Raw genomic sequence first — 20,825 nt, forward strand, 5'->3', positions numbered from 1 at the left:
GGACATCCACATGCAGAAGAATGAAACTAGACCACTCTCTTGCACCATACACAAAGATAAACTCAAAATGGATGAAAGATCTAAATGTGAGACAAGATTCCATCAAAATCCTAGAGGAGAACACAGGCAACACCCTTTTTGAACTCGGCCACAGTAACTTCTTGCAAGATACATCCACGAAGGCAAAAGAAACAAAAGCAAAAATGAACTATTGGGACTTCATCAAGATAAGAAGCTTTTGCACAGCAAAGTATACAGTCAACAAAACTAAAAGACAACCTACAGAATGGGAGAAGATATTTGCAAATGACCTATCAGATAAAGGGCTAGTTTCCAAGATCTATAGAGAACTTATTAAACTCAACACCAAAGAAACAAACAATCCAATCATGAAATGGGCAAACGACATGCAGAGAAATCTCACAGAGGAAGACATAGACATGGCCAACATGCACATGAGAAAATGCTCTGCATCACTTGCCATCAGGGAAATACAAATCAAAACCACGATGAGATACTACCTCACACCAGTGAGAATGGGGAAAATTAACAAGGCAGGAAACCACAAATGTTGGAGAGGATGCGGAGAAAAGGGAACCCTCTTACACTGTTGGTGGGAATGTGAACTGGTGCAGCCACTCTGGAAAACTGTGTGGAGGTTCCTCAAAGAGTGAAAAATAGACCTGCCCTACGACCCAGCAATTGCACTACTGGGGATTTACCCCAATGATTCAGATGCAATGAAACGCCAGGACACCTGCAGCCCGATGTTTCTAGCAGCAATGTCCAGAATAGCCAAACTGTGGAAGGAGCCTCGGTGTCCATCGAAAGATGAATGGATAAAGAAGATGTGGTTTATGTATACAATGGAATGTTAGCCATTAGAAATGACAAATACCCACCATTTGCTTCAACGTGGATGGAACTGGAGGGTATTATGCTGAGTGAAGTAAGTCAATCAGAGAAGGACAAACATTATATGTTCTCATTCATTTGGGGAATATAAATAATAGTGAAAGGGAATAGAGGGGAAGGGAGAGGAAATGTGTGGGAAATATCAGAAAGGGAGACAGAACATAAAGACTCCTAACTCTGGGAAACGAACTAGGGGTGGTGGAACGGGGAGGTCGGCAGAGGGTGGGGGTGAGTGGGTGACGGGCACTGAGGGGGACACTTGACGGGATGAGCACTGGGTGTTATTCTGTATGTTGATAAATTGAACACCAATAAAAGTTATTTTATTAAAAAAAAAGAAAATTATATGCCACAATTTCCATTCTTAGAGTCGGTATCTGAGGGAATACTGAAAGCTCACAGAATTTATAAAAAAGCGATATGGAGAGAGCATCAGCTGACTTTTAACTTTAATGTAGAATAGAATACTGCTAATAGCCTCTGTAGTTCAGGTTCAGATAATCCCAGGTCCCTTACTTAATCATAAACTATTGAACTATGCTTTTAAAACAATCTCTGTACCAAGATTGATACCAAAATATGATTAACAGAGATTAATCAGAATCCAGTAGCACTAATTGTAGATATTGTTACAAATTTTGTGAATGAATTCATTGATATCAATTTAAAAATGTAAAATGTCCATTGTATTTTGATACAAGTTGCCAAAAAATCTGCTTTGTCTTAAATATGTTTGTCTTATAGTTATAAAAATAGATGTCGTTAGAAGTACATTTCCTATTTTCTTTGTTGGATGACCTCATTTGTTAGTTTTTCCTTTATGTATTTTTAATTATACTTTTAATTTTTATAACAAAATACATTTATATTTTCCCACTTTATTGAAATTAATTTTAATGACTTTAAAGGTAAGCAAATGAATGGGGGTACTGGCCAAATGAATTTAGACCTTAAATATTCAATGTGTTCAGTGTAATTTACATTGTAAAGAAAGCTGGAGAATTGTATTCTAGTTCTGTTTTGTTATAATTAACCGTATGAACTCTGAGCCTCATAATAAAGTCTCAGTATTCTCATTGGCCAAAATAAAGGTTTGTTTGCTCAGGAAGGAAGATTGTTAAGGCTGTTCCATCTGAAGACAGTAGGTTCTGGGGTTTGGCATAGCAACCATCTGTCTCGATCTAGTTACCTGACAGTCTGAACTAGATGACTTGTCACATTGCTTCCTATTTACTGAATCTGCCAATCCCTCAAAATAAATAAAGATCACTAATTCCCAATTACTACAGAAGAACAAAAATGACTCATATTTGTAATCCTACTGCTGATGATAAAGTTCTTTTTTTAAAAAAAACTTTTTTTTGATGATAAAGTTCTAATTGATTATTTAGAGAACATGAAAATGAATCAGAATCTTTTATTGAGCAAATCAGAGTTCAGACATCAACCCAAATAAAACAAACATTGAAAACAAGGAAGTATTTTTAGGAAGTAATTTAAAGTAATTTATAAGTCTCAAAACACTAGTCAATGTTTGCATTAGTAACAGCTTTATTTTTTTAAAAGATTTTATTTGTTTATTCATGAGAGACAGAGAAAGAGAGGCAGAGACACAGGCAGAGGGAGAAGCAGGCTCCCTGTGGGAAGCCCAATGTGGGACTTGATTCCAGGACCCCGGGATCACGACCTGAGCCAAAGGCAGACTCTCAATCACTGAGCTACCCAGGTACCCTAGTAACAGGTTTAAACAAGAAAAGAGACATGTCAGAGAATTTCTGTAAGAGAATAATAATTTCCATACATTCAAAGGGTTAAAAAAATATGCCCTGGAACTTCTCCCTCAAAATTTTACTCTGAAAACTTTCAAACATAGAGAAAAATTTGGAAAATTTTTGCAGTGAAGACTTTTTGTATCCACCAACCAGGTTCTACCATGTTTTACTATGCCTGCTTATCGGATACATACCTACTTACTACCCATCTCTCTATCTATGCATTATTCCATCTTATTTTCTGTTGCATTTCAAATCTCAGATATCAGTATATTTCCCCTGAATGTTTTGGCATGCATGTCATTACATAGTTTAATATTTGTTTATAGTTTTTTTTTTATTTTTTTTCTTTTTTTTTAAATTTATTTATTCATGATAGTCACACGGAGAGAGAGAGAGAGAGGCAGAGAGAGACACAGGCAGAGGGAGAAGCAGGCTCCATGCACCGGGAGCCTGATGTGGGACTCGATCCCGGGTCTCCAGGATCGCGCCCTGGGCCAAAGGCAGGCGCCAAACCGCTGCGCCACCCAGGGATCCCTGTTTATAGTTTTTATCTAAAATTTACATACAATTAAATGAAAAATATTGTTTATATGCTGAGCTTTGACAATGCACACACATATATGCTTTAAAACTTAAAATGGGCAAACAAGGAGATTGAATTTTAGATTGTTACTGCTTAGCAAAAACACTAAGACTAATAATGGAGGTTAAGAAACAATATTCCAAGGTTGAAATTTTATCAGGAAAAAAATCTGATAGATTTTCTGCATATCTGAAGTTATTTAAATAGCTCCACATGACCTGAAAAAGAGGCAGTTGGGGAAGTTGAATGAAGTACATGCACGTATTGACCAGATTACCAAAATAGCAGCAGTAATGAGAAAAACCACTGAAACCCATGAGCTGCACAAATAAAAAAACAAAAATATTTTTCAACTTGCAAAATAACTCCTTGAGAGAATTTCTCCATATAATGGAAGAATCATTCCTGAACCTCAGAAATATAACTCAGAATAGTTCAACTTTGCCAGAATTAGTAACTAATGGCAATATGTGTCTTAGGAGGGGGTTAAAGAAATGGATTCCCTGAACATTATTGTATGGCTCGAAGCAATTTGGAGAATTTCTCCCTGGAAACCAAGGTCTGTGTGTTCATTAGGTATGTTCTATACTATCCCAGTTATTGCAGGCAACTTGTAAGAATACTCTTTAAGACTTTAATTTTGGGGCAGTTTTAGGTTTGCAGCAAAACTGAGGAGAAGAAAAAGAGATTTCCCATAAACTCCCTGCTTCTCCCCATTCATAAACCCTCCCATTGTCAACATTCCCTATCAGAGTGGCACACTAGTTAATGACTGAATGACCTGCATTGACAAATCATCATCATCCAGAGTCCATAGTTTACCTTAGAGTTCATTCTTGGTATCATACATTCTAAGGACTTGAACAAATATATAATGACATGTGTCTACCATTATAGTATCATACAGTATATTTTCACTACCCTAAAAATCCTCTGTGCTCTGCCTCTTCATCTTCCCTCTCCTCTCAACCCTTGGCAATCACTAATCTTTTCTTTGTCTCCATAGTTTTGCCTTTTCCAGAATATTATACAGTTGTAATCACATAATATGTAGCCTTATCATATTTCTTTCACTTGTCAATATGTATTTAAAATCCCTCCATGTCTTTTCATGACTTGATAGCTCAATTTTTTTTAGTGCTGAATAATATTCCATTGTTGAGGTATACCATAGTTCTTGTATCCATTCACCTACTCAAGGACATCTTGCTTAGTTCCAAGTTTTGGCAACTGTGGATAAAGTTGCTTATAAACATCTATGTGTAGATTTTTGTGTGGACATAAATTTTGAAGTCCTTTGGATAAATAGCCTAAATATCACTTGCTGGATTGTATGATAAAAGTATGTTTAGGTGTGTGTTTTGTTTTAGGATTTTATCTATTCATTCATAAGAAATATGGAGAGAGAGGCAGAGACATAGGAAGAGGGAGAAGTAGACTCCCTGCGGGGAACCTGATGTGGGACTTGATCCTAGGATCCTGGGATCACAACCTGAACCGAAGGCAGACACTCAACCACAGAGCTACCCAGGTGCCCCGTATGTTAAGTTTTTTAAGAAACCATGAAACTGACTATACCATTTGCTTACCCACCTTCATGTATGAGAGTTCCTGTTGTTCGACATCCTTGCCAACATTGGATGTTATCAGTGTTCAGATTTTGGTCATTCTAATAAATAAGTACTGGTATGCCATTATTGTTCTTTTTTACATTTCCCTGACCTTTATGACATATGATGTGAATTTTTTCATATGCTCACTCGTGTTTTGCATCTTTTTGATGTCGTATCTGTTAAGGTCTCTAGACCATATTTTAATTGGGTTGTTTTTCCTACTGTTGAGTTTTAAGAGTTCTTTATATATTTTCATGAAGGGTCTTTAATGTGTCTTTTGCAAGTATTTTCCCCAGTCTAAGGCTTGTCTTAAAGTTCTCTTCATATTATCGTTTTCAGAGCAGAAATTTTTAATTTTAATGAAGTCTAGTTTATCCATTAATTCTTTAATATATTTTGTTTGGTGTTGTAACTGAAAGATCATTGTTATATATAACATCATCAATGTATTCCTCTATGGTTCTTTTCTAGGAGTTTTATAGTTTTGCATTTTTATTTAGGTTTATGATCTAGTTTTTGTTAACTTTCACAAAGAGTGTAAGATTGGATCTACAGTTATATTTGTGCGTGAATGTCTAGCTGTTTGGCATATTTACTGAAAAAAAATTGTCTTTATTGGTTCCATCGTGTTGCCTTTGCATCTCTGTCAAAGATCAGTTGACTGTATTTATGTGGATTGACAATTGTTTTCAAACTAAAAGTCATCATTTTCCAGCCTGCGATAATTGTTCCCTTCCTGTATTTTTCAACATAGACTATTTATTTGCCATTTTCCTGCCTTTGTCAACTACTCCCTTGTACCTCTTCAGCCTCTACCTCCCACCCAGTTCCATAGACTTTGCTATATGTTTTAGATGTTTATTCCATTCCCTATTCCAACCACCAATTTTTTATTAATTACCTTTTATCTTTAATAAACTATCCTTAAGCTCAGGGACTTTAAACAATCTTTTACTTTATAATTCTGAGGGTTTACACTTTGGACCATGTTCGACTGAGATGCTTCCTCTCTTCCACATGGTTAACTGGGCTCTTCATGCATTTGGGCTTCCACTGGCATGGCAATTTGGCTGGAAGTACTAGTACTTTTTCCATATGTTTTCATTACCCAGAGTCTAACCTCACTTTTTTCTCACAAGTCAGAAAAGCTTCCAGAAATAAGAGAGCAAGATCTAACAAACAAAGGATTTTCAGGTATCTGCTTGTCATATAGAATAATAACCCAATGGGGGATCCCTGGGTGGCGCAGCGGTTTGGCGCCTGCCTTTGGCCCAGGGTGCAATCCTGGAGACCCAGGATCGAATCCCACATCGGGCTCCTGGTACATGGAGCCTGCTTCTCCCTCTGCCTATGTCTCTGCCTCTCTCTCTCTCTCTCTCTGTATGACTATCATAAATAAAATAAAATTAAAAAAAAAAAGAATAATAACCCAATGGCCACAAATGATCAAATCCAAAGTCAATATGGAAAGGAATAACACAAGGGTTTGGATACAGGAGCTGTTATTTACTGGTAGCTATTACCATAATAATGCACCACAAAGAGAATTCAAACATAGCAGGGGCCAGTGGCAAGCACTAAAAGAGGCAAGACCATTATGATTACTTTAAAAATCTATAGATATAATAAACTTTCACTGTAGTTTCTCAGGGTAAGTCAAAATTCACAATTCTTTGAGAACTTACTTCTGATGAACTTTGGCCATCCCACAATCATCATGAGAATTCAGTTTGCTCAGAAGCTTCAGCAATCCAGGAAATAGCAGGTATCCTACATACCTAGTAAGAAATATGAATACCAAAAAGTGGGAAATTAAGGTCAGAAATACTGAGGAGCTTGCCATCTTAGTAAATTTTCTGGAGACCCAGTGTCAGGCTATTACCAGAAATGAAAGGTGAGGTTCTTTTTTTTGCGCCAACTACCACTAAGAAATCATCACATAAATTGCTGGGCTTTTTATTTTTATTTATTTTAAAGATTGTATTTATTTATTCATGAGAGACACAGAGAGAAAGAGAGAGGCAGAGACACAGGCAGAGGGAGAAGCAGGCTCCATGCAGGGAGCCCGAAGTGGGACTCCATCCTGTGTCTCCAGGATCACACCCTGGGCTAAAGGCGGCGCTAAACCGCTGAGCCACCCGAGTCACCCGAGTTGCCCTTGCTGGGCTTTTTAGATTTTCGTGCCACATTTACCATTTTGGTTGTGTTGCTCCCTTTATCTACTGAAGAACATATCAGGCTGACTGCTTCGAGTGCTTCTCAGAACAAAAGAATTCTGGCTTTCTCATACAGCCAGGGAAGCTGAACTACCGCTTGAACTTCAGTTTCGTGTCTCAGCAGATACAATGGAGTTCAGACTATCAGTGGAACGTTTGTAAATATAATAGTGCCTGTGATATGTCCCTGTGGAAGAAACATCATGCAGTGTTTTGTTGAAAAGCAATGTTCCCTTTGGCAAATAATTATTCAAGCCTTGAGAAACAGCAGCTTCTTGAATCCCATAAGCAAGCAAGCAAGACCTGATGATGGGACACCAGGTAATGACTGAGCTGACCATCCCAAAATCATGTGAATATTATCTCATCTTTCAAGTCATACAGCTGTGTGCATGGAGCAGAATTATATCATTAAGTGAAAATGGTATATTTAAATGCAGGCTACACAGCATGTCCTGACAGCAGTGTAGTAATACAAGAAAGATGCATTAGCTGCTCATATTGACAATATATCTATTTCTGCTTATAGTATCAAACGGTGTTTCATAGGATTGTTGTCCAAAAGGAAAGTATTCACATCTGGTTTATAGGTAGTTATACAATATATCTTGCTATTTGTCAAAAGTGAAGTATTGTAACATAACATTTCCATCTAAGAGAAGCTCTGAAGACCAGTAGGGAAGGAAAATCATCCTGGCAGGTAGAATTTCAAATAACCCACCAAGTTATTTACTTTGCCTGGAAATGTGTACAGACAGAGGTATATTTATAGACTTTTCATGATCAGTTACAAGTCTGGTTGCAAGATGGTGAGGAGCTTAAAAGAAAGGAGATCGGAAGGTTGGTCACAGAAGCCCTTACATGGAATTCAGAAAAAAGTCCTCTCAGAACGCACCCAGACTTTGACAATATTTCTAAGCTATGTGGGTCCTCAAAAGCTCTCCCCTTTTAAAGAAAACTCCCCAAAATAAAATAGATTGGGCAACTTATGCCATGGATTTACATTAGCCAATTTTTGAAAGCATATCAGTGTCAGCTCAAAGAGCATATGAATAGAATGGGCCATGGTGGCAGTAACACAGGTTACATATGAACTCAGCATCATGGATTCCTCTTTACCAAACCTACTGTTGCTTTCTGCTTGATTTTCCAACAGAGGAGACAAATGCTGAAATCCCTGGTATGGCACCATGCTCTGGAATGTACCAACCTGGCATATCTAGTTGGCATGTTGACTAAATGAATTCTTTTAAATACTAAAGCAAACATTTATTCTTGGTAGAGTTACTCTCATTTTTCTGGTTTGGCATCCTAGCTAAAGATTTTGCTCTTTAGCTCAGTAATGCTAGCGGATGCTCTATCATTCTTCTCCAGTTCTAAACATTTCATAATTATCAATGCCTCACATCAAATCTTTTTCTGCTTAAAATACCTAGAGTGGATTGTTCCCAGCATTATAACATAATTGAGATATTTTAATTAAAGAAGTTTTATAATACAAATGTACCATTTTCTCATTTTAAATTACTCCTTCATATAAATGCTTCATTTTTATTAGCTTTGTTCTTTTATTCTTCCCTAAACAGATCTTAAGTTTACTTACCTCCATTATTAGTCTGTGAAAGTTTTTGCCATCAAAGCCAATGAAGCTACCACCTACTTTGGGAAAAGTTATTTCCAGCCAATGATGATATCTCTTCCCTCAAAAATGTTATTACATTCAGCAAATTAGTTGCCTCTACATGTTATAAAATATATCTTTCCATTTTACATAATATTTAATAGATTTTCCTCATTACCTTAACACAGCAAAATTCCAGGAAATTAAAAATTATTTTGTTTTGATTTTATTTTTTTTGGACACAAATGGAAGCCTAGCAATAGGCCCTTAATGTTCAATAAATATTTATGGAACATTTTCATTAATTAATTTTGAAAATCACATTTTGAGCTAAATCAAAAAGATTTAGATACATTTCAACATTCTGTTAATTTTATAGTTAAGATGCAATCTTTCAATAATTCAGATGCCACCAGAGAAAAAGGAAAACTTTTCCTGGAAAAACATCAATGTAAAGCAAGTTTCAGCAGTTGAAAATGTAATAGTACAGAAAAAGTACCAAAATTTTATTAAGAAAGTACTTAAAATTAATCTTGTAAAAATGTTAGGACTGATAGCAGAAAATTACAACATATATTATCATATATGAATATATTCTTATATAATGTCTAATGTTTATAGAATCCTTAAAACTCAATTCTGTCTTTAAGAAAAAATAAAGTCAATCCAGTTCTGATAAAGTTTTCTTATATTTGGAGCACTTCTATTAATTGATAAATTTCTTAGCTTAAAGTAATTTAATAATGATGTGTTGGTTTGTTTTCAATTTCCTTCTTTCTATTTTTCCTTTGTTTGCTTCCATTTTTTAAAAAGATTTTATTTATTTATTTGAGAAAAAGAGAGAGCACAAGTTGAGAGAGGGAGTGCAGAGGGAGAGAAAAAAAGCAGACTTCCTGCTGAGCAGGGAGCCTGACAGGTGGCTTAATCCAAGGACCCTGAGATCATGACCTGAGCCTTTAACTGATTGAGACACCCCTCCATAATGTTCTTTTTTTAATTATTATTATTTACTTAAATTCATTTAGGCAACATATAGTACATACCTAGATTCAGATGCAGGGTTCAGTAATTTATTAGTTGTGTATAACACTCAGTGCTTTTTTTTTTTTAAGATTTTATTTATTTATTCACGAGAGAGAGAGAGAGAGAGAGAGAGAATGGCAGAGACACAGGCAGAGGGAGAAGCAGGCTCCATGCAGGAAGCCCAATGTGGGACTCAATCCTGTGTCCCAGGATCAGGCCCTGGGCTGAATGTGTCGCTAAACGGCTGAGCCACCCGGGCTGCCCCAACAATCAATGTTTTTAACTAAGTTTCTGTCTTTCCTCCCTACTGCTGTTGGAGGTAACATCATTGTAATGCCACCCAGATGGAAAACTAAATCACCCTAATTCCCCCAGCTTCTTTCATCCACAGTCAGCTTTACTCAGTCACCAGACTTGTTCTTTTGTCCTTCAATATAATTCTTAAATATTTCTGTGCTTTTAACTTCCATGGTTAGTAATTTTGTTTATTCTCTTAACAAGAGAGGAGCTATCACTGGATGTTACTCAAATTTGGATTGCCAAAGTCTCTAACAATTCCATTTATATTTTACCGTCTCCTACCAACTCTCAAGCCATTTTACCTATTGTTCTTGCAGAAACTTCTTTCACTGCCAATGCCCGTCTCTGATGATTTTTACCCCATGACTAGCTGACTCCCTCTTCTTTCCAGACCTCTTTGTATACATACATGAATGAACATACAAACAGCACTGCATACTCGATCTAGAATATCAATTAATAGCCAGTATAGGTCCAGCAACTGAATAATTCCTTTGTCACCAAACTGCAGCAATTTTGTTTTGCTTTTACATTCCGTCTCAAGGGTTCTGTTATTTTCTGATTCAAATTCATTCTGTACTTTTACTATGCATACCTTTTTTTCCCTCTGCTACCAATGACTCTTTAAATAAATTTGATTTCTTCAATTTCTTTCTAGTGTAAATAACTTTTCTTTAAAATATCATGTTATAAAACCAAAATATATTCAATCAATTTTTGTTTCTGAATATTTAGACAGTCCATAATCTGCATTTTAAGTGGATTAAACAGTATACTTGTTTATCTTACAATAAGAGGGAAAAAAATTGGCTTTACTTACTGACTTGGATTTAATAGAGTAAAATGTATGTGTACATCTGTATGGTGGGTTATCATTATTATAGCATATTCAGGGAAATTAATATCTAATTTTTTAATTCTAATGACACATGGTTCAGTCAATTAAGAGTCCAACTCTTTGTGTGGCTCAGGTCATGGTCTCAGAATCATGAGACTGAGCCCTGTGTGTGGGGCTCTGTGCTCAGTGGGCAATCTTTGAGAGAGTCTCTCTCTCTTTCTCACTCTGCCTCTTCCCCACTCTCTCTCTCTCTCACTAAAATAAATAAATATTTATTTTAATTTAAATTCAATTTGCCAACATATAGTAATCATCAACAAAGCAGGAAAAAATACCCAATGGAAAAAAAAGTCTCTTCAATAACAGTGTTGGGAAAATTGGACAGCAACATGCAGAAGAATGAAACAAGACCATTCTCTTACACCATGCAGAAAGATAAACTCCAAATGGGTCTAAATGTGAGATAAGAATCCATCAAAATCCTAGAGGAGAGCACAGGCAGCAACTTTTTTGAACTCAGCTGCAGCTGCAGTAGCTTCTTGGAAGACATGTCTGTAAAGGAAAGGGAAACAAAAGCAAAAATGAACTATTGGGACTTCTTCTAGATATAACATTTATGCACAGCAAACTGTTAATGAAACTAAAAGGCAACCTACAGAATGGGAGAAGATGTTTGCAAATGACATATCAGGTAAAGGGCTAGTTTCCAAGATCTATATAAAACTTATCAAGCTCAACACTCCTGCCCTCCTGCCCCCCCCAAAAAAAAAATCCAGTCAAGAAACAGACAAAAGACACGAACAAACATTTCTCCAAAGAAGACCTATTATATGGCCAAGAAGCATATGAAAAGCACATGGCCAACAAGCAAATCACTTGCCGTCAGGGAAATACAAATCAAGACCACAATAAGATGTCACTTTATACCAGTGAGAATGGGTAAAATCCATAAGACAGGATATAACAAATGTTGGTGAGGATGCAAAGAAAAGGAAACCCTCCTGCACTCTTGGTGGGAATGCAAGCTGGTGCAGCCACTCCGGAATACAGTGTGGAGAGTCCTCGTAAAGTTAAAAATAGAGCTACTCTACAACCCCACAATTTCACTATTAGATATTTACCCCAAAATTACTGATGTAGTGAAATGACAGAACACCTGCACTGCAATGTTCATAACAACAACGTCCACAATACTCAAACTGTGGAAGGAGCTGAGATGTCCTTCAACAGATGAATGAATAAAGCAGGTGTGGTGTATATACACAATGGAATATTACTCAGCCATCAGAAAGGATGAATACCCATCATTTATATCAATGTGGAAGGAAATGTAGGGTATTACGCTGAGTTAAGTAAGTCAATTGGAGAAAGACAGTTACCATATGTGGTTTCACTCATGTGTGGAATATAAGAGACATTGAAAGGGGCTGTAAAAAAAGGAGGGGAAACTGGTAACTGGGTGACAGGTATTTTCATTATCAAGGAAATGTATATACATAATTTAGAAAATTCTAGATTGAGAAACATTTCTTTCCCCAAATCTTTCCACTGCTAAATGTCCTTTTCTAGGCCAAATACATTATCATTTACTTGGCTTAATTATTCTAATTTTTATTCCTATACCTGTGAATAATATACTTGTACTTCTATATGCTGATTTTTATACTTTTGATCTAGTCTATCATAGGTGAGATTTAACTCTGTGTCTCTCCTCCTCCTTTTTGCCAAAATAGTTATACTATTCTCAGCTTTTTCATTGGCCACCACTTAAATTTCAAACTACATATATAAATATACATATTTATAACTACATATATATCAGCAAGAGAAAAACCAAGAACCATATGATCCCTCATTAGATGCAGAGAAAGCATTTGGCAAAATACAGCATCCATTTCTGATCAAAACTCTTCAGAGTGTAGGGATAGAGGGAACATTCCTCAACATCTGAAAAGCCATCTACGGAAAGCCCACAGCAAATGTCATTCTCAATGGGGAAGCAGTGGGAGCCTTTCCCCTAAGATCAGGAACAAGACAGGGATGTCCACTCTCACCACTGCTTTTCAACATAGTACTGGAAGTCCTAGCCTCAGCAATCAGACAGCAAAAAGACATTAAAGGCATTAAAATTGACAAAGAAGAAGTCAAACTCTCCCTCTTCGCCGATGACACGATACTCTACATAGAAAACCCAAAAGCCTACACCCCAAGATTGCTAGAACTCATACAGCAATTTGGTAGCATGGCAGGATACAAAATCAATGCCCAGAAATCAGTGGCATTTCTATACACTAACAATGAGACTGAAGAAAGAGAAATTAAGGAGTCAATCCCATTTAAATTGCACCCAAAAGTAAGATACCTAGGAATAAACCTAACCAAAGAGGTAAGGGATCTATACCCTAAAAACTATAGAACACTTCTGAAAGAAATTAAGGAAGACACAAAGAGATGGAAAAACATTCCATGTTCATGGATTGGCAGAATTAATATAGTGAAAACGTCAAAGTTACCCAGGGCAATTTACACGTTTAATGCAATCCCTATCAAAATACCATGGACTTTCTTCAGAGAGTTAGAACAAATTATTTTAAGATATGTGTGGAATCAGAAAAGACCCCGAATAGCCAGGGGAATTTTAAAAAAGAAAACCATATCTGGGGGCATCACAATGCCAGATTTCAGGTTGTACTACAAAGCTGTGGTCATCAAGACAGTGTGGTACTGGCACAAAAACAGACACATAGATCAATGGAACAGAATAGAGAACCCAGAAGTGGACCCTCAACTTTATGGTCAACTAATATTTGATAAAGGAGGAAAGACTATCCATTGGAAGAAAGACAGTCTCTTCAATAAATGGTGCTGGGAAAATTGGACATCCACATACAGAAGAATGAAACTAGACCACTCTCTTGCACCATACACAAAGATAAACTCAAAATGGATGAAAGATCTAAATGTGAGACAAGATTCCATCAAAATCCTAGAGGAGAACACAGGCAACACCCTTTTTGAACTCGGCCACAGTAACTTCTTGCAAGATACATCCACAAAGGCAAAAGAAACAAAAGCAAAAATGAACTATTGGGACTTCATCAAGATAAGAAGCTTTTGCACAGCAAAGGATACAGTCAACAAAACTAAAAGACAACCTACAGAATGGGAGAAGATATTTGCAAATGACCTATCACATAAAGGGTTACTTTCCAAGATCTATAAAGAACTTATTAAACTCAACACCAAAGAAACAAACAATCCAATCATGAAATGGGCAAAAGACATGAAGAGAAATCTCACAGAGGAAGACATAGACATAGCCAACATGCACATGAGAAAATGCTCTGCATCACTTGCCATCAGGGAAATACAAATCAAAACCACGATGAGATACTACCTCACACCAGTGAGAATGGGGAAAATTAACAAGGCAGGGATCCACAAATGTTGGAGAGGATGCGGAGAAAAGGGAACCCTCTTACACTGTTGGTGGGAATGTGAACGGGTGCAGCCACTCTGGAAAACTGTGTGGAGGTTCCTCAAAGAGTGAAAAATAGACCTGCCCTACGACCCAGCAATTGCACTGTTGGGGATTTACCCCAAAGATACAGATGCAATGAAACGCCGGGACACCTGCACCCCGATGTTTCTAGCAGCAATGTCCACAATAGCCAAACTGTGGAAGGAGCCTCGGTGTCCATCGAAAGATGAATGGATAAAGAAGATGTGGTTTCTGTATACAATGGAATATTACTCAGCCATTAGAAATGACAAATACCCACCATTTGCTTCAACGTGGATGGAACTGGAGGGTATTATGCTGAGTGAAGTAAGTCAGTCGGAGAAGGACAAACATATGTTCTCATTCATTTGGAGAATATAAATAATAGTGAAAGGGAATATAAGGGAAGGGAGAAGAAATGTGTGGGAAATATCAGAAAGGGAGACAGAACATAAAGACTCCTAACTCTGGGAAACAACCTAGGGGTGGTAGAAGGGGAGGAGGGCGGGGGGTGGGAGTGAATGGGTGATGGGCACTGGGGGTTATTCTGTATGTTGGTAAATTGAACACCAATAAAAAATAAATTTAAAAAAATAAAAAAATAAAAAATAAAACTACATATATCAATATAAGTTTCTGCTTCTATGCCATCTCTTATTGACTAAGATAAAACATAATCCTATGGTTTGTATACCATCAATCTTACTATTTATTCTACTGAATCTTCTATGTAACCTCAAAGTCTTCAAAGTTTTGTCTCCTATGTTTCAAACTGTGAAGCTTGCTCTCCAGTTCTGTCTTCTAGGTGACAGCTGATTTCTATCTCTCTTAGAAATAAATAGGCATAACACAATTAAAGATGCTATTTATGTGGAAAAAAATCCTCTCTTTTCCACTTCTGGGGTCCTTTTGTGGGGTGCTTGATATCCCAGATCGTTTCTTACCATCTATTTTCTTATATTTTCTATTTCTCTGGGTTTTTGTACACAATTTATTAGGCAACAGGAGCAATCAGTAAGTTTTAACAGGGTAGTGATATTATTACTGGGTGTATTTAGGGAATATTATTACTTTCATATTAATGGTGTAAGATAGATTGAAGGAGGTAGCCAGTAGACATGGATACCATTCTATCATTTTGGCAAACATCGTAAGATGTGAATTCAGCTGGTAGTCATGGGGATGAAGAGAAAATTAGGATAGGAATCTTTTGGGATAAGTAGATAATGCTTAGAAAAAAGGCTACTACACACCGTTGTAGGGACACCTGGTGGCTCAGCGGTTGAGCATCTGCCTTCAGCTCAGGGCATGATCCTGGGTCTGGGATGGAGTCCTGCATTGGGCTCCCTGCAGGGAGCCTGCTTCTCCCTCTGCATATGTCTCTGTCTGTCTCTCCATGTCTCTCATGAATAAATAAATAAATCTTAAAAAAAAAAAAACCTGTTGTAGTAAGGACATTCACCTTGCAATTAGAGAGACCAGAGTTCACATGTTTGTACTATCAATATCTAGCTTCATATTTTCATACAAATGGAATGAAAATGTTCAGAGAAACTTGCTGCCTGTCTGTGAGTTCCTCTCCAGTTTAATGTCCCTCTTTGCCTCCCGATGTTAAGGCTGTCAAAAATTTTATTTTGATCATTTTAGTGGATTTTAAATTTTCATAACACTTGGTTATATATATGAAAAGCCTAGATTTTTTTATTTAGGTAAATAATACATGTATGTGTCATTCTGTATGTGATTTTTGGTATCCAATTTTAACTTTTTTGAGAAACACCCACATTACTATCTGAAGACTTAGTTGATTTTAACTGTTGTCTATTATTGTCTATTGCTCTATATTATCTATATATTCCTTGACTGATGTGCATTCATGTTGTTTCTAGATTTTAAATTTACAACACTTCACCAAGTTTTCCTTTACTCAGGATTTAGGTACTCATTTCCTGATCTCCAGGAGTGCTGGTGGTTAACTATTCTCACCCAAAATTCCTCTCTGAGACTTCCCATATGGTGAAGAAAGTTTTCTCATCCAAGGATATCTCCCATTCCCATGACTGTTGAATATGAGACTAGCCCCAAGTACAGACAAGTGTAGAGTCACCTCAATTCAAGATCATAGATCAATTTTTCCCTCTGCAGAATCCTACCCATTTCTTCCCCCACTGGTATTGAACCTGAGATCATTCTCCAATAAATGTTATATATGTACCTACCTCTCACAGTGCTTCTCCTGAAAAGGAGATCTAAACTGCAATATTTGGTACCAGAAGTGTTTCAAGAAAGCAGACCAAAGAATAGGATTTTGGAATTGGATTATCCACCAGGCTACCTGGTAACAAAAACCTACATTTTGGTTGTTAGAGAACACACAATCTTTACCATGTGCACTAGGTGCAATCTTAAAATTTTTCTGGAAATGAACCATTAGTAGAAGAGAATGCCCCTGATACAGGCATTTGAGAAATACTAAAGAAACAATCATTATAAAGACTATAGAGCCCAGTGAACCTCACTGGGTATTAATGATGAATTAGAAGGGAAAAAATACTATGAAAGGAAGAGAAATAATAAAAACAGAAGGTCTCCTTGGTATAAAGAAGAGAATCACATCTCCTGCTATCAGAGGTCAGAAAAAAGCTTCAGATCAGGGCCAGCACTTGACTCTAAGGATTGTGTTGCTCCAGAGAAAGTTGAACTCTCCATACTGAAGATTATGTGATATAAAACTCAGGATTTCCCATTTTTGTAAATGGGAAAGGGTGTGGAAATTATTAGGCATGGGATCAGGAAATCTGTGTCATTGCATTAAAAAAAATTAAGGTTTCCTCCTTGTTAAAGGCATGGTTCCAGCTTCCAAGAAGATGCTACAGATGCCTCTGCCACTCCAGGCAAAAATGTTTCCCTCCAATATTCTTATAGCCTTCCTCTTGTTTTTCAGACCAATGACAAGGACTAATTCACAACATAAAATAGCCAGATAAACTCTGGGTTTGCTAAGAAAAAAAGGGCTATACTATGACAGATTTGTGGGATCTTGTCAAAATGTCCCAGTAGGAACCAAGGGAAAACATATGGGACTGGAGAAGTGTAACATAAAGACTGACCAAGGGAATTTTATCAATATGAAAACCATCTCCCTTGACACAGAAAGTAACGTCCTGTAAGAAACTCAAGAAAACTGTAATAACAAACTGTTAGGATGGTTCTTAGCAGCTTGGAGAAAGCTGCAGCCCATAGTATCAAGTAGTAATGCCTAATCTACTAGGTGAGATGTTGAAGAAAAGGAATAGAAAGATTCAAAGAAATAAGAATGATGAAGTAGGTCAGAAAATCCACCAGATGAATATGATGATGAGTGGTCCCAGAAGACATCTCTCTTTATGGAAGCAAATAATGTACTGGATGTGTACAGTGATATGAACACTGAAAATATCAGAAGTGGGTGCTATCCATAGACCACAGCTGACAGCACAATATGTTATCATAGAACAGAGCTCTCTGGTAACAACCGGATTGACAGAATCTTGAAAAATAAAGTGGAAGGTGCTTCAGCATCAGAAATAAAAGATGGACAGGGTTTTATAATGAGCAAGGAGGGTTTAGTTTGAATCACAGTATCTTTACCTGTAAAGAGCAAAAGATATAGTTAAAAGAACAGCAATCCTAACAGCAAAATAGAGGAATAGCTGGCTAGAATATAGTTCAAAAGAAATAGTGAAAGTCTATAATTGGGATACCATGGACAGCCATCATAAATAAAAACATATTTCTTGCCAATTTGTGGATCTGAGCCAGTTTTCAGAGCTGTAACCTATTGAGCATAGGAAAATCCTGGTCCCAAGATGCATGTAATACCAGGTAATGGTATGCTCATGTAATACCATAGAAAGGAATATTTGATGAATCCTTTTCAAAGAGATATATTGCCTTTTAATTTAGTATTCGTATCCTAGGAAAGAGGAACACCCAAACAGAAACCACATTAACATTGATGCTAAAGGATCCATAGCATTTTATGAATTTCTGTTGAGTGGGTGTACATGGGGACTAGGTAATAAATTGAATCTGTGATCAAATCTGTGATCACAGTATATTCAATAATTCTAGAAAGTCCCCGATGATATTTTCTGATTGCCAAATGTATAATTGAAATGGATATATATATATAATTAAAGGACAAAATCTTAAACTGCTTTTTTGGTCTCTGGGGTAGGAGCTATCATAGCTCTGTGAAGCTACCTCCCTCTCAGGCACAAAGAAAATAAATCCAAACCATACCATATTCTGAAGCAATAACAGAGATTTGTGTCAGCTTTAAATACCTATAAATAGCATTAAATCCACCAGTGTGGGCCATCAAAAGACAGACAAATTCAGAAGGAATTGATTACTGCAGAATACAAATATAAATACAAATACAAAACATCAGTGGTCCCTATCACAGGTGGTATGCCAAAGGTATATCTTTGTTTGAACAGATTAACACATTAGCACATGATATGTGGCCACTGATGTGTTTATTTTCATTCCTACTTGAAAGGAGGATCATGAATAATTTGCATTTTTTTGAGACACACAACAATCTGTTCATATACGGTTTCATGCTCTTGCCCCAAGGTTGTATTATATCTTCTGTCCTTTGTCATAATGCAATCCAAAGGGACCTGGAACAGTTGGACATATGCAAGAACATAGTGGTATACTCTAAAATAATATCAAGTTAAGAGGATTGATAAGCAAGAGTGACAGATCTACTGGAGTCCTTGGTAAGATGCATATACTCCAGAGAGTGCAAGATAGATCAAGATCAGGATACTGCCACATTAGTGAAGATTTCAGTTTCCAAGGTCTGAGGCATCCAGAACATTATCTAAAAATAAGAAGCATATTATTGGGTCTCTTACTTCTCAACATTAAAAAGGAAGAACAATATCCAGTAGGCCTCTCCAGATTTTGGAAACTACATACTCCACACTTAAGAGTACTATTTTGACCCATATGACAAATGACACAAAATACTACTAGCTTTACGTGGAACATAGAGTATGAAAGGTCTCTAGAGAAGGTCCAAGCTAAGGTAAAAGTGGCTCTGTCGCATGGACCATATGACCTAGTAGATTAAATGGTATTATAGATATCTGTGAAGTGAAAAGATGCCATGGAGTTTATGGCAAGCCCAAATAGAAGAATAACAAGATAGGCCTCTAAGATGATGGGTCAGGATCTTGTTATATGCACTAATATTTACATAGTTTTTGAGAAACAGATTCTGTTATGTTGCTGGGCTCAGGAACCTTTAAATGGAATTGTGGTAAGAATTATCCTTCATAAACTAAGTTCTATCATATCAACCAAATCATAAGGTCAGATTGGACCAATAGCAATCCATTATAAGATGGAATTCCTATATTTTGCATCAGATGTGAACAAAGCCAAAGCATAGAAACTACATAAGCAGGTGGTCCAGAGTCCTATGTTATCAACCACTGTTCTACTGGCATTCTCACACAACTAAGCTCTGTATATGGCTGCAGATATTAGCTCCACCCAGAAGTGGCCCTGAAAAGTAGTTCAGGGGGAAATTCCCACAATGGGCACTCAGGGGTACCCCTGAGTCTGGAAAAAAATCTAAAAAATAAAAAAAGAAATTTAAAATAGAAAAACGTAGTCATAGTCTAGAATATAAAGGGGGAGTAGCAAGTAACTTGATTGGCTGACTAGTAATCTTCTAGTATCTTGGAAAGGGAAAGATTGGAATCCTGGAGCAAGGAGATTAGGGAAAATGGCATGTGGATGGATCTATAGGAATGGATTTGAAATGTGATAATTTTTGTGTATCAGACCAAAGCTCCCCAGAAAGCACTTACTACAGAAAAGACACTAAATACCTAAATAGATAGAATGATTCAGCCATGATGAGAGAAATTGAAGCTAAGCAGGGGTTTAATGCCCTAGGCTCCCATTCACTAAGGCTGACCTTTGTTATTGCCATTGCTGAGAGCCGAATCTGCCAGAACAGAGACCAATGTTAATCCTCTAATAAAAGGTCCAGTTCAAAGACCCACCAACTACTTGGTAGAAAACTATTTTACACTCCTTTAATCCTTGAAGAAGTGGGGTTAACATTGACTGGAAGCTACATATATTCCAGACCTTCAGAATTAAAGCACTTATTCCAAAAGCTCTTACATGAGTTACCCTCCCAATACTTACCTTTGGCCCAAAATAGCTTCCTCATTTAATCTGTGTGCTTCTTAGTCATAATCCTGTGTGCAAACTTATCAGAGCTGCTTCTTGGGGAACCCAAACTGTAACAATGGGCAAGGTAAAATTTTCTAACTCAACGACATGCATTTTACATAAGCCATGTTTCAAATGATCAAAGATTTTCCACACAATCCCAAGCACACATATGAATACACATGTATGCATG

The sequence above is a fragment of the Canis lupus genome, chromosome 25, assembly GCF_011100685.1.
Source record: "Canis lupus familiaris isolate Mischka breed German Shepherd chromosome 25, alternate assembly UU_Cfam_GSD_1.0, whole genome shotgun sequence".
Classification (NCBI taxonomy): Eukaryota; Metazoa; Chordata; class Mammalia; order Carnivora; family Canidae; genus Canis; species Canis lupus.